This window comes from Pogoniulus pusillus, chromosome 12 (genome assembly GCF_015220805.1).
Source record: "Pogoniulus pusillus isolate bPogPus1 chromosome 12, bPogPus1.pri, whole genome shotgun sequence".
Lineage (NCBI taxonomy): Eukaryota > Metazoa > Chordata > Aves > Piciformes > Lybiidae > Pogoniulus > Pogoniulus pusillus.
In genome coordinates this window covers 10,178,434-10,192,641 of record NC_087275.1, presented here as the reverse complement: position 1 = coordinate 10,192,641, position 14,208 = coordinate 10,178,434, and the positions used below count along the sequence as shown (strand labels likewise).

General features: G+C 41.1%; 1 protein-coding gene across 2 annotated transcripts in view; it reads left to right on the top strand.

Annotated features, from left to right (window-relative positions):
* The first annotated feature begins 248 nt into the window (after positions 1 to 248).
* Positions 249 to 14,208, top strand: part of NRIP1 (nuclear receptor interacting protein 1) — a 159,919-nt gene continuing 145,959 nt past the window's right edge. For both annotated transcript variants that reach the window (XM_064152324.1, XM_064152320.1), the window contains exon 1: positions 249 to 657. The gene's annotated coding sequence lies outside the window, so the exon portion shown is untranslated. The remainder of the gene's footprint in view (positions 658 to 14,208) is intronic.

Here is a 14,208-nt window from a genome sequence, read left to right as displayed (position 1 = left end):
TCCCGCCTCCCACTGGGGTTGCGCCCGGGGGCGCCAGCAGGCCGAGGTGCCCGTAGGCCCCGACGTAAAGCTCGCTTCGCCACGGCATCCGAAGGGTTAACTTCTTAGACCCAGACAGTCCCCTGCTGATCCGGTAATGAGTAAGCAATGCAGCTGAATGTCAATAGCCCGGTGTGAACTCGGGTAACCCAGCCGAGCTCTGCGCCGAGAGGGGACGGGGGATGGGGGGGGGGGGGGGGAAGGGGTTGGCGGAGGTAATCAGCTTGACCCCCACGACCTTCCCTAGCTCGCTCGGGGTCCCGTGGCCCCAAGCCCGTTTGCCTGTGGCTGCTACGTGCTGCTTGCCCGAGTGCGAAGGCCTTTTATAACAACTGTGCCTGAGTCAGCTGCTGGAGGTAATATAATAGCTTAGTCAATAGTTGTACCTTGCACAATATACGATGTGGCAGTTCCCTTCTAACTTGGGGAGCCACCCAGTCTTTTTAGGATTTCCAGGAAGAGCTGTGGCATCTGACCTTCAACTGTTAGTAAAAGAAATCCGGGATTGTATAACAGTCTGCCAGAGCCTTGCGTCTCTGAGTGGAGTTAGGTTTCATCAAATGCCTCCACATTTCTGAGCTTCACAGGTTCTTTATTCCTTCACTTGTTTATCCGCTGGTAAGCATTTATTAATAGAGACCCTTATGCCTTTACTGTACTTGTTTATCTTTCAGAGGTTTGGTTTTGTTTTTCAGTGTAGTAGCAGAAGGGTCTCCCACACGTTCCACGTTTCTGTCTGCGGGTGAAGTCACTGCATGGCTTTGATAGCAATCTTCCAGCTGTCTGTTTTCACCCTGGAATCCCTCCCTTTGGCTGATTTTCTGCATTATCACCATAGTTTCTGACTAAGACTATTAATCCACCTGTCCCTCTGTGAAAGCAACTAGCTTGGGTTTTGTAAAAGGGGAGCAAGATGGTATGAACTGTAAATCTGCTATTAATCCTGTTAATAAGGGATTAAAGTGAAGCCCTGTGAGTAGAAAAGGCTGATTTGATTGTTTGGGACTGTAACTTAGCCCTCCCTTATGAAAGCAGTATTTGCCATGCATCACATTTTGGATTTGCATATTTGGTCTCTGAGGAAATCGAGGTTAAATATAGCAAGGAGATTCTGCTGGCTTAAACTGGTAACACAACTATGCTTCTTCAGCCTAGCAGTCCCTCAGATAGCAAAGAAGGAACCCTGCCTGTTCTTGCCTGGCAGTATCTGCATCCTATAATGCAACTTTTATATTGTTAGCTTATGCTTTGCCTCTGACCTTTACATGAACTTTGCTCATGTACTGGATAGGCTGCATGCCTTATTTTAGAAGGAAAGAAGCAAAAGAGGAACTAGAATAAATATCTTGCCACAGCTATTTCAGTAAAAAAAGACTTAGAAAAACACCACCAGTGGAAAGCAGAATAGCACCATATATTCCCTGTGTGAGGCTATTGTAGAGAGCAACATCAATCTCATTAAAAAAAAAAAAAGTTGATATTGTCTCTGCATTAAAGCTTAGCATTCTGCTTCCTCCTCAGCCTTAAGAGAAGGCCTATAAATTATTAATACTAACATCAGTGTGAGACAACAGATGGTAAAGATTACTTGGAAAAAGTCTTCACATTAGCATTACAGCCCTAGTTCTACAGCATGTTGGGACTGTTTCCTGCTGCTGCCAGCTAGCCTTGCCCTGGGAGAAACCTCTCAGCAAAAGGGCATCCTTGAGCAGCAGAAAAAAGGTTCTGCCCTCGTTTGGCTGCACAGATGCAGCGACTTGGCCACCACTGCTGAGATGGGTGGTTGTGTGTTGTGGCACCTCTCTGACACCACACTGGCCTTGTAAGGGTCCTGGCATCTGCTATGCCAAGGATAAGGCCAAGAAAGAATGAGCTTGGGGTCAGGAAAACATCCAGGTAGTTAAAAACTGTGTTCCTTGCTGAGATGTTTTCCAGTGGGATCAACTGTGTTGCATGTCTTAAAAAATAAGAAAGGTACATACACCTATTTTGAACTGTTCTTGAGCCAGTGGTGACATAACACCCAAAGTATTCAGTGGTGTATATGTGCATTATCCAAAAATCTTGCAAACAATGAAATTATTTTATTGTTCTCTAGAATGGGTTACTTCAGCTTCTTTAGGTAAGTGTATTGAATTGTCTCACAAACTAGGACTTGTTACTATAGAATAATGACCTTTCCTCTTGTTTTGCAATTACTCATCTTTGATCCTCCTGCATGTCACTCTGCTTATGACATTTTTGAAGATAACTCTCTATCCAAATCTCTGACACTGAAGGAATTTATTCAGCCTTTTAAGGCTTTATACAGGAGACATTTTCTCATGGCCCTTTACTTCTGCAGGTGCATCTGCCATGTGAGTTTTTCACTCTGGTTAGGTCGTAATTCTCACGTCCCTTAAAATGTAAGTCTCATGTTCCTACATCTTCTGAATATCAAGAAAAATATAACAGAAAACCTAAATAATGAAAATGTGAGAATTGCCATTCTTGGACTAACAGTGGTGGGCCTGAGTGTGGTTCTGTAAAATGAGCAAGAACCAGCTCTTCATTTGTCAGCTCATTGAAATCTGCTGTTCTCAAGAGATGGACAATGCGTGAGCGAGGGCATGGAGAGACTGCTAGAAAATGCCTTCAATGGCATTGTTGCTGTGATGTTTTCATAATGAGTACCAGAGACTTGAATAAGCAGCTTTTGGTTCATAACTAGTTATCTTAATACAGTAATAATAGCTATTTTGCTGAACAAACATGCTTAACCCATTCATGTGTTTGCCTCAGTGCTTCACAGAATAATTCATTGCCTTGCTCTCACCAGTCCTCTTTAAGGGAAAATGTCTGTGTTTGCACAGGTGCCAATACAAAACTGCCACAGTGAAACTGTTGCTTAGATCCTGGTGGCATGATGTCAGTCACCTGCAGGGACTTCTGGCTTCACGTTCAGCTTGACTTGATGATTTTGAAAGTTAGGTGCTCCATAGAAATTTGCTCTTTGTAAGCAATTTTACAATTTATCCCAATTTGGAGATGTCACCCTGGAATCTGTTGGCCTTTGAAACTTCCTGATTTGTGAATGAGGTGCTGGAAAAGCTGTTTCTAGATATCTGATATCACTGAGTCAGAAAACGTTGACTTCTGACTTTAACTTTTTTTTTTTCCCTCAAATTGTTTAACAATACAGCCAAACAAGTTTTTTGGAACAAATGCTGGGTTAATCAGATCTGTTACTTAAAATTATTTTAGAATTAATTTTTCCCCAGAAAATTCCATTTACTGTTATAGTGCTGAATTTTGGGTTGTCAGATAATTCCACAAAGACCCAATCCTAGGGCCGCTGAAGATGCAGGCAACATTCAGATTAAGGTTAGCAGGGAAAGCATTCAGGAAATAGTATTAGTGGCACAGAAAAGGGTTTGGGTGTTATCATCTGATAATTCGTGATCACCTCTACCTAAAAACAGCTACACTGGCACAGATTTGTGCTTGCATGTGGACAGCTAACAAGTGTTTACAAGCTCTGGATTACATGGGTGGCAATCTGTTATGTCACAAATAATCTTGTTTCCGTGTGCTGAATGTGGGTAGTTTGTAATCCGCTTTCTGTGAGTGTTGTGGATGGAGTGACACACTTCACTCGTAAGAGAGAAGTAGCAATATATTTATTGACATAAAATGGTGATTTAACAAAGTTTGATAGTGGATGTGGCAGTGGTTTAACAAGATTTGAGGTACGGTACACTTGGTTATTTACTGCATAGAGGGCACACTCAGAGAAAACTGACAAGGACAATTTCATACAGAAAGGATCCCTTGCATCCTGAACTCCTCCTTGGAGAGAAGTGTAAATGTGGCTGGATCCAGTCCTCATCCCAGACTTGGTCAGTGGTTTATGTCTAAAGGATTATATATACACAGTCAATCTTTCGTATCACTTAACTAAGATTTTAGAGTTTTGTCTGCTATTGATCACTTACTGGAAATCTGTTGTGACAAGAAATCTCTCATCCTCTAGGAGTAATCCTGAAACATGTCCCCACTCAAGGGGAGATCCTGATGTGCAGCCCGCTGCTGTGCAGGGGAGCTCAACAGGCTGTGGGCTGTCCACTGTTTATGGAGTAAGAAAATTGACATAATGACTAGAGAATTCAGTTTCTTCCAAGTCTGGCTTAATCCAGACATTGTCTGGCACCGTGGTTTGGTGGGTGCATTGCTCACAATAGCCTTTGGCTGCTTGTCTCACCCAAATTCAATTCGAGCTGCATGCAGCAATCATGACCAGACACATCCAATATGACCATCACGGGTGGTTATCACTTGAGCAGAGTTATAAGAAATGTTAAGAGGGGGCAGGGCAGTGAGCACACTGCCACAGGGAGTGAATATGCCCTTAATAACTTCTTTTACTGGCCGATTTTATGTGGACTTGAGATACAAGGCCTCCTTTATTGGCTGCAGTGTGAGGCAACCAGGCACAACTCAAGGTGGGGGCACAGAACTGGCTCACGGTCTGTCCCACGTACCATGCTTTACTGGCAGCATCCTTCAAGTTCTGTTTAGATCTCAAACAGGAAGAGGTTCCCACATCTTTAAATTATGAGATGCAGTCCTAATTAAGTGACCTTTCTGATAGATGTGAATCAGTTGTCTTCAGGAAAATCAGTGTTGAACAATCAGGGAGGTCTTTTTGGCCCAGCCAGTGAAGTATTAGGGCTGGAAATATGACAGAAGATTTGGCATCATATAAATACATATGGAGGAATGAAAGTCATTGCTATATTATTTCTAAGGATAGAATTAACATAGTTCATAACCAACAGTACCATCTCTGTCAAAAATAACAGTACAGGTGAAGCTCTGCATGTTATACTGCACAGATGAATGTTCAAACTCTGATATACACTATGTTTTATATGAAAGGTAGATGGTATACAAAATAAAAATACAATTCAAAAGCATTGCAGCAAACCTAACTGAAGATATTGGTATGTCTGACTGGGGTGGGGAGGAAACAAGCACACAGAAAAAAAGTTAATTAAGATTCCTGGGAAGGGAGGGAAACTGCTTGCTGCTCCGCAAAGGGACTGAATGTTGAAGGGAGGAGCAGACCTTGCTAGGTAATGAGGGTGCGAAATGGTGAAGCTTGGGCTGGGAGAAAGGTAGAGCTTCAAAGGAGGAATGTGCACAACTTGGATCTAAGCTGTCTTTACATTTGTCCTTGGCAAACTCAAAGATGAAAGGATCTGAACTCAAAAGACCTCCTTTTCTGTTGCCTTTCACCTTCTGAGCTTATTTTTAATCTATTCAAAGAGTATGTAAATTGCCAGGGCTCCAGTCCAGTGGCTTGTTGTCTCTCAGTATAGCATGAACTAGCCTATATGCTGGGCTCTGAATGCATGGAGGTGCTCATGTGATACCATATAGTGCTGATGGTGCCCTGAGCATGCTGTTCTGGTAAAGGGTGGGGAGAGAATCTTCTCCAGCATGTGGGTGGTGTATCCATAATATTGCAACTACAGATGTATGTGAGATATGATACTGGAACACTGACAAATTTTTGGTTTGGCTTGTTTGCTTCTCTGCCGAGGTCCACAGTGCTCTGCCCTTTTGCCTGCCATCCCACTGCCCCTTATGCTACAGCATCAGGGATGATGCCTCCTGGGGATGGTAGCTTCCCATTCTGGGTTGGCAGCCGAGCAGAGGAGCTGTCATGTATGCAGTCATAGCAGTAGCCTTCGTGCTAATGAAAAAGGCTGGACGTGTGCAAGAATTGAGCTGGAGTGGGAGAGAGTGCATTGTCGGGCAACAGACCCATGGGCTGGGAAGCAGAGGAAAAAAAGGACTCAGCACTGAGGAGAGTGCCATCAATTTAGTTATCAGCAGAGCATGTAATCTGTGTATGGGAAACAATGAAGGATCAGGAACTGATAGAGTATTCTAAAGCAGAATGCGTATTGCACTTTTCGTTTCATTTTGCTGGTGGGAGTGTTAATTATGATACTGTAGAAATGCTTGGGAATGCCTGTATTTAGATAGTGTGCTTCAAGATTCACTGCAGTTAAGCCCCAATTACTCCAGTAATATTAAAGGATCCTGTGAGATTTTTGCAAAATTCATTTGCATCCACTTTAAGGCCCCTTTACACAGGCTGAGCAAATGATAACAGAACCTAAGTGGAAAAAATAAATGGAAAGGAGGAAAGATTGATCTCAAAAAGAAATGAGCTTCACATTTGTGGTCCATTATAGCCAAAGGCACAATCATCTAATCTGACTCTTAAGGTTAGTCCTAAATATCAGTGTAGGCAAGTCCCTGGACAACTGCCAGTGTCTCAGGGCAGATAACATCAGCACAAGTTGAGAAGAGGTCTCCAGTCTAGCCTGTGTTTTAATATACTATTAAAATAAAATGAGACAGCAATTAGTTTCTCTTCAGCTAGTCCACAGCATAGCTTCGTTGGTCAATTAGTATGAATAAATAAATATAGTTCTTGAATTATTAAATGGCAAATAGAAGAGGCAACTGCATTTAATATTTCACTCTTCCTTCTCCTTGCTTTTTTGCTTTGCTTGGAGTTTTGACTCAATTGGAATTATAGGAGTGCTATTGTCTATTCTTAACTCTTTCCAAACTTAATTCTTCCTTAGGATAATTTTCTTATCCAAGAACACTTTTAATCTTGTCTCAAGGCATAAAGGTCAGATTATCAGAGGGTATGCATTCACAGAGCAACAGTCAAGCCTCTGGGAGCAATGGGGAGCTCAGCGATTCAAGGAAAGGAAAAAAAGACCAAGACATTTAAGTGCTTCAGTATGAGCTTACTAATTTTAGGCTTCCACTTACTGAAATCTTGGCCTTAATCTTTTTCTGCATGGGCTACAGAAGAGTAAACAATGTCTGATTATCCTATCAGTTAATCCCTTTTCCTAGTAAGAGAGGCAGAAACAGGGGTTGAGCTGGGTTAGGATATCTCCTGTTCGTGTCCAAAGGCCCGTAGCTACTTGAGGCAGAGAAGGGTAATCCGTTGGATCTACTTAGGAATCAGAAGTACAGCAGGTTGTAGGACCATCCTAGGACCCTTAGTACATCAGACTTCATGTGCTGTGCCTTTCACAGTTCTTTAATGAACACGTGATCAGCAGAGTCCAGTCTCTTTACCTACTGTCTTGGAGTAAAGTCAGTAGAAAAAAAAAAAACATTATCATGTAGGCTTTTATTGTTCCCTGGAGATCACCAAGAAGGTAAATCAGAGCATTTTTTGACTTGCTTATACACAAATGCTAGCTTGACCTGTTTGGTCACAGGTGCTAATTCTCATAGAAATGGGTATTGAAATGGCCAAAGAAAATCTTAATAATGGTAATGCATATAATATTCCATTGATAGGAATGCCAGTGCATATAGAAAGAAGTGCAACTTTAAGTCAATAAGTTGAAGAAAGTCTGAAGGCTATCAAGGTATTTCTCTCCTTCCTGAAATACACTTGCCTCCTGACCTCTGGTTTTGATTTTGGACCACATTCTCATAGTAATTGCACTCTCACACATGAAAAGAGGGTGGTTTCTCTTCTAACTGTCTCAGAGATGAAGCATAAACAATGGCACTGACATTTTGTTTAAGATATGTGTACTGGGGACCACAAACTTTGGACTCATGCAAGAAGTGCAATGTGATAGGAGTGGATCTGTAGAAAACAAGTAGTGACAAGGAGGCAATGGTCCGCTGTGAACTCTGTCCTTGCCTTGGACTAGTTCTGGCAGCCTGAACTCTTGCTGGTAGCTGGAGCGCACTGGGTGAGCCTCTTGAATGCATCCTCCAGATAAACCTTTCCTAAACGAAGCCCATCTCTCTTACTCTGAGAGTGCTTCACAGCATGAAATGATACGTATCAAGTATTGGAGGCTGGGAGATTGGTTAACCTGAGTTACAGCACTAAAACTGATGACCCCTGTTTAAGACAGCAAACTGTTGCAGCAATACAACCACCTCCTAAAAAGTCATTTGCTGCAATGTTGCCTGCTTTACACTATGGTGCTAGCAGCCAGAAGCAATGTGAGGGAAGCACACTTGCTGTGGGGAGTCAGGGTGGATTTATGAGGCTTAGCAAGACACAGGAGGGACTGAGATGACTGAGAGTCACAGCTCCAGGTTGCAAAATGCAATGGTGACCTACACCCGCCCTGGACAGACTGACCTCTGCTGCCATCCATCCTGTGGTTTTCCACTTGTTGGTTTTCTTTGCTAATGACAAGCCTTGAGCTGCTTCTGTATATATATTTCTGTATATATATTTAAATGTATTATTTTTTCCCCTTTGAAGTTGCTTGAGGCACCCTGTGAACTGAGTGCATTCCTTTTAGACTGGCTCACTGCAGTGCATTTTACAATTAGATTTGGTTCTCTGTTTTAGTTAAAATTTTTTTTTGTCATTTTCTCACCTGCTTTTATGGTTTTGTTTTCCATTATTGCTAGTCTATGATCTTTGAAGAGTGTAGTTTGGGGAGATTAATAAAACTTTTTCATACTGTGCAGCTTTCAGGTAAAAATCATAAATGGGTCATGGCAGCAGCCAAGGGAGGATGTGACATAGAGTCTTGTGGTTATGTCTTAGAAGCACTGCTGTCTGATCTGCTCTGGTCTGAAGCATTTTGTCTTCTCTCTTCTTAGCTGCCATGGTGATAGGTGACTTGGACATACCATAAATAGATAAACTAGCAGGGCTTTCAGAAGGATCACGAGGACAGTCCTCTGGCTTAGTGTACTCAAATGTATGCGTATGTTTGTGAAACCTTCCACTTGTTGCCTTCAAAGCCAGGGTGGCAAATTGCAGTGTGTTTGTATTCACAAGTGTATAAGAGCTTTTGTTGGGAGGGCTGAATACAAGAAACAGGATACTTATTTGCAGTCAACCCAAAGCAGAGTGATTTGCCTCTTCTGCCTGGTTCCAAGCAACCTTTTGCAAGCAAGTCTCAACAAGGATTCAGCTTGGTAGACAAGTGGCAGCTCTGGTGTCTCTGTATGCCTGCAAAGCAGAGGAGGTTTGTTTGTGGTCCTGAAGCTCAGACATGGGCACAACCACACAGTCGTCCTGTTTGAGCATGTCTGATTAACAAGCTGCTGAAATCCTTGTCTATAAGTTACATGACAGGCTATGGGAGAGACAAGTCCCTGACCAAGACACCAAAGAAAGATTCTCTCTGCAGCCCTGCAGGGTCATATAATGACAGAGGGCTTGCAGCTTAAAGATGCTGGTAGGACCTGTGCCTTTTTGTGAGACAACAAGTTTTGTGTGCACAACAAGTTTTTAAAAACAAAATTAAACCAGAGCTAGGGCAGAAATGGAACTGGAAGAATAAGGCTTGCAGTTAAAGCCTGCAACCCAATTGTGTCTGCAGGTAGCCCACAGCTTCATCCTTCACAGTGAACTCTTCTTGTTTGGGTCAAAAAGAAGGGCTCCTTCCCTGCCAATATGCCAAAGGAAACCAGTCTGTACATGTGGTGCTCCTGACCCAAAAGTCAGCCTGGTGGGCTGACAGCAGCATGGCCAAGGTACCTTGCAGAGACCAACAACCCTGTGGTGCCACTTGGCCAGCAGAGCCAGTAGGAGTTTGAAAACCACCCCATGCAGAATAATCCCTTACCTGTGAGAGACAAGAGAAGATGGAGCCTAGGGAAATGGGCTGGAATTGGTTTGAAAGAAAGGAAGAGGGAAGCAAGAAGAGAAGGCTTTTAAGAAGGGGAATATTTAATATATGAAGATACCTAGGGCAGGTCAGCAAGGGGGAAAAAGAGTAAGAGAAAAAATTGCTTAAGCAAGTGGAAGAAATAAGAGGAAAACCTTGATAGATGGAATAAAAGCGTTAATAAGGATAGCTGTATTTTTCAATAGATTATATGAGCTGTTAAATATAATTTTTCAATAAGGACAGCAGATTTTTTTTTTTTTCATGTATTAGATGAGCTCTTAAATCTAAATTATTCTGCTTGTTCACATTTGAATCTAGATTTTAAAGTTTCCTAAGGAAATTTATGTTTTTAATGAACGTGATTCAGTTTAATTTGACTGTTAAATATTTGTCAAAATATTCCAAACTATAGATTTTGCTGTTGTATTGGCTCTTTTGACAGCACAAGCCCTACAGGAGGGTGGCAGGTGTCATGGAAAGGGAGCAGACACCAGTGTTCACAAGATAAGAACTTGGAGATTACATCTTCAAAGCAGAGGAGGAACTGTAAAGTGTGTTTGTATGTACCTGCACAATATATACATATGTGCATAAAATTTATGTAAAATGCAATTAAAAATGGTTTACTAGTGAGAAAATTATTTATCAATCAAACACCTCCCTTAGAAAGAAAAGGACCACAGAGGGAAGAGATAGAATTATCACCATCATTCAGATGTAACACTTTGTTGTGTTGGAGAGAAGGCATTGGACAGAACTCAGTGACTAATTTGGCTATTAGTTTTTCATTAGTTTTGCTTCCACTTCTGTTTGATTTATGTGCTATATAACATGATTTGCTAAATAGTTTCTGCAAACAATTATTTGTTGCAGGAATACAATATTCAAAACTAAATCTGCAAGTTAAATAACAGACTATGGTTTTGACCCCTGACTAGCTGGATTAACTAGAAAATGGATTCTATTTCATGTACATGTCTAGGCTATTTTTTGGTTTTCAAAAGCACCTCTCAAAAATAAATCCCCAAACTCCTACTTCATTTCTTTGCCTGAAAGCTCCTATTACTGTAGAAGAACTTTCTGCACTGATGGGGAGCACACACGCAAGAACAAAAATGCTCCTTGGAACAGCTGTGTCTCAAAATGTGAAGTGGCTCTTTATGTGCATGTTGTGTGCCCTGATTCAGGAAAGCACCTTCATAGGCTGAAGTTCCTCCTCACTTACTGGAAGACTGGTGGGACTGAAACACTTGCAGCAAGGCTGAAAAATATCCTTAAGCTGTCTGAATTGGCATCTGCCTGCCAAATTTTTTTGTTACTAGGCCTTTTTCTTTCTTTCCAAATACTGATGTCAAAATAGTAACAGGAGACTTTACAATTAAGGAGTTCAGCTTTTCTAGGAATCAGCTGATTTAGGTTTGGATCCTTCAAATACTTTAAGAAATTCTTCAATCTCATTGGAGTGGGATTTTAAGTTTGTGAAGTTGTTGTGTTCTTAATTGCTGTGTATGTGTGGCCAGGTCTTTAATTCTGTTTGCACCATTCTAAATGAGATGGCTCTGCATAACTGCTTCAAAATATGTTTTTCAATAGCTTGTCTTTTTTTCCCTTGATAATAGGGGGAAAAGTGCCCCACGTGTGTATTGTTGACTGACAGAATTGTCATCACATTTTGCAATAAAAAGTTCTACCTTGTATGACAGATCTTTATTCAAAATGTCCTAAACTAAGTGTAAAAGTAATCTGATCATTCTTGTACCATTTTTGTTATAATTGATCACCAAGAGCTGCCTGCTATTTGGAAGATGCTTTTTTAACATTTTGGTTTTCTTTTAATGGCCAATGCCTGACCCCAACATTTTTTTTTTCTGGCTAAAATTCAATGAAAAATCTCCTTTAAAGGACTGGGTGGCCAGGTCATGTTTCTGTGACCTTTTCTTCTGTTGGTGTTGAGTTAAAACACAGATCCAATGTGAAAATGAGAATAGCCTGTCAGGATTTACAACTGCACGCAAAGACTTGGTAGTGGGTAAATGTGAGTCAGAAACAGAGGTTCACATGAACTTGTGTGACTTTCCTTTTACATTGTGTGTGATAGAAAGATGCTACATCAGAAAATATTTTTGAGAGACGTGTCAACTGCACCCTCTGTGAAAGATGACAGAAACTCTTCTTAGCAAAGTGGAGCTAGACTTAAAGAGTGGGTGAAATCTGTAAGCTTCTTGCTTTGACTCTATCCAGGGAGTCAGCTGGGGCACTCACTCATGCTAAGCTAAGAGCAGACACTTCCAGCTGGTTTAGTTCCTTGTCTGCTGTGTGGTTGGCAGGAGAGGCAATACATAGAAATGTAGTACAACAGTGAAACATCATGAGCAGCTGTAAGCAGCATACTGAATCACCAAACCAAATGGAAGAATGAGCTATTGCCAGTTCTCTTGTGGCCATGATAAAGTCTGAATATTTTGGTGCCATCAAGATGAATGCTGCAGCAGCACCCAGGTCCAGGGCATGCAGGTGTGCACTTATATTAAACAGCCATTGCCAGAAAAAGACTTTTGCAGGGGTGTCATCTGCAGTCAACAATAAATTTTCATTCAGCTGCAGTGAGAGCTGTCTTGAGCTTCTGTTGGATGTGGTGGCTCTGAGCTCACCTGGTTTTGTTTTTTTTTAAACACTGTTTTTCCCATACTTTACTAAAGCACTCAAAAGTTCTCTCCCGTGCATCTGTTGTTCTTTCTGTATCTGTACCTTCATGGCCTTTTCTGTGTCTGCTACAACAGTCTTTTGGATTTAACATAGTTTTCTAGCACCAGTCTGAGAGATAGGATATTTCTAAAATTGCCTTTCATAATAATCCTGTGGCTTCTGTCTTGTGAAACACAGGATACACTCTCTGATACTCCAGGTATTAAACTCTTTCAGCAAATGTTGTCCTATAACTTATTTGACTTGACTTACTGGGACATTACAGATTTTGGGTTTCTTAAGATTTTGTTTTCCCCCCAGTCAATGATTAAAGTCCTTATCTCCACTATTTTTTTAATCTCTGCTGCTTTTTCACATTTGTGTTGTGTCTGTTAAGCTACCACCACTGCCTCATTGTACAGACATTGAAATCTGCAAGTCACAACTAATTAACATATTAAGAATTCTTTCAACTGCTCTCCAAGCTCCAGTTCAGCACAGGACTTCCATGTGAGAATAGCTGTGAGTGCACAGATCACCCCACCAGGTTTAATGACCCAGAACTTTTGATCATTGCAAACAGTGGTACCACTAATGTCCTGGACAATACAAGCCCCAGAGGAGCTGGCTGTGTGGTGTGCATAGGCACATTCTCTGCAGAGGGATGTTTGTGGGCATATGCTCGTTCCTACTTTTTTTTTGTCTGACCTCAATATGTTTAAATAGTCAAAATCTGCTTGTCAGCTTGCTCTGGGAGTAATTCTGAGAAATGGGAAAATCATTGTCCTAATCAGGTTCAGTTAAAGATCTGTGTTCATCTTTGACATCACAGCACTGCAGTGCTAGTGCATGGCAGCTGTGTGTGGAATGGGCCACAAAATACAGCAACCTTTGAATGAAGACAAGAAGATAGAGGTTGAGAGTGCAAAAGGTAATAGCCGTATATATATATAGTAATAGCAGTATATATATATATATATATATAACAGTGGTGAACTTAAATGATGATGCCTTACTAAATGAGGTCATTATCTAACACACCCTCCCCTCTTTGTCTGGGAGCAATGTGCAACTGAATTCTGATTAAATATTTGTCAGTCAGTGGGTGTTTCTCATGTTTACTCCTACAAGTATGGAGGCTAAATCACTTGTGTCAGGATGATATGAGTAAACTGAAGGTCACTTTCAGCACACTTCATCATGCCTCAGAGGCACTAATGATAAGGAAAAAGACAAAAGGACAAAAAACAGAATTAACTTTTAATTTCCCACCAAAGCTAAGACTGTCAGAAATAGGGACATGAGTGAAATCTCTAATAACATACAGCACAAACCTGTATAATTAACATCTTATCTGATTCAGCCTATCACAGAGACAGAGCATGTAATTGCATGTGTATGTCTAAGTATGACTATATATGGATCCTAACACACAACTTGGAAAAAAATTTAGTGATGTACTTCCCTATCTGGTTACAGTTTAAAATCTTTCTACCTTAAATTAGATGAATGCATAAACAAATCAGATACATTAATTTTCTATTGAGAATGCTTTGGTGATTACTTACAAAGAAAAGTTATTTACATGCTGATATAAGGCATTACTTAGCATAATGAGCAGTAATTTTCTCATCTTCAAAGGTATTAGGCTTCTTTGCATGTTATACCTAACTCAGTTACATGGTAATGCTGCTCTGTATGATCCCTATGCACTTGAAAATCTTGTGCTTTATCTGATTGGTTTTATGGAGCTGGCTGAGAGCCCAGCAGTTAGTGTGTGGGTACTCAAAGAAGCAGCCTG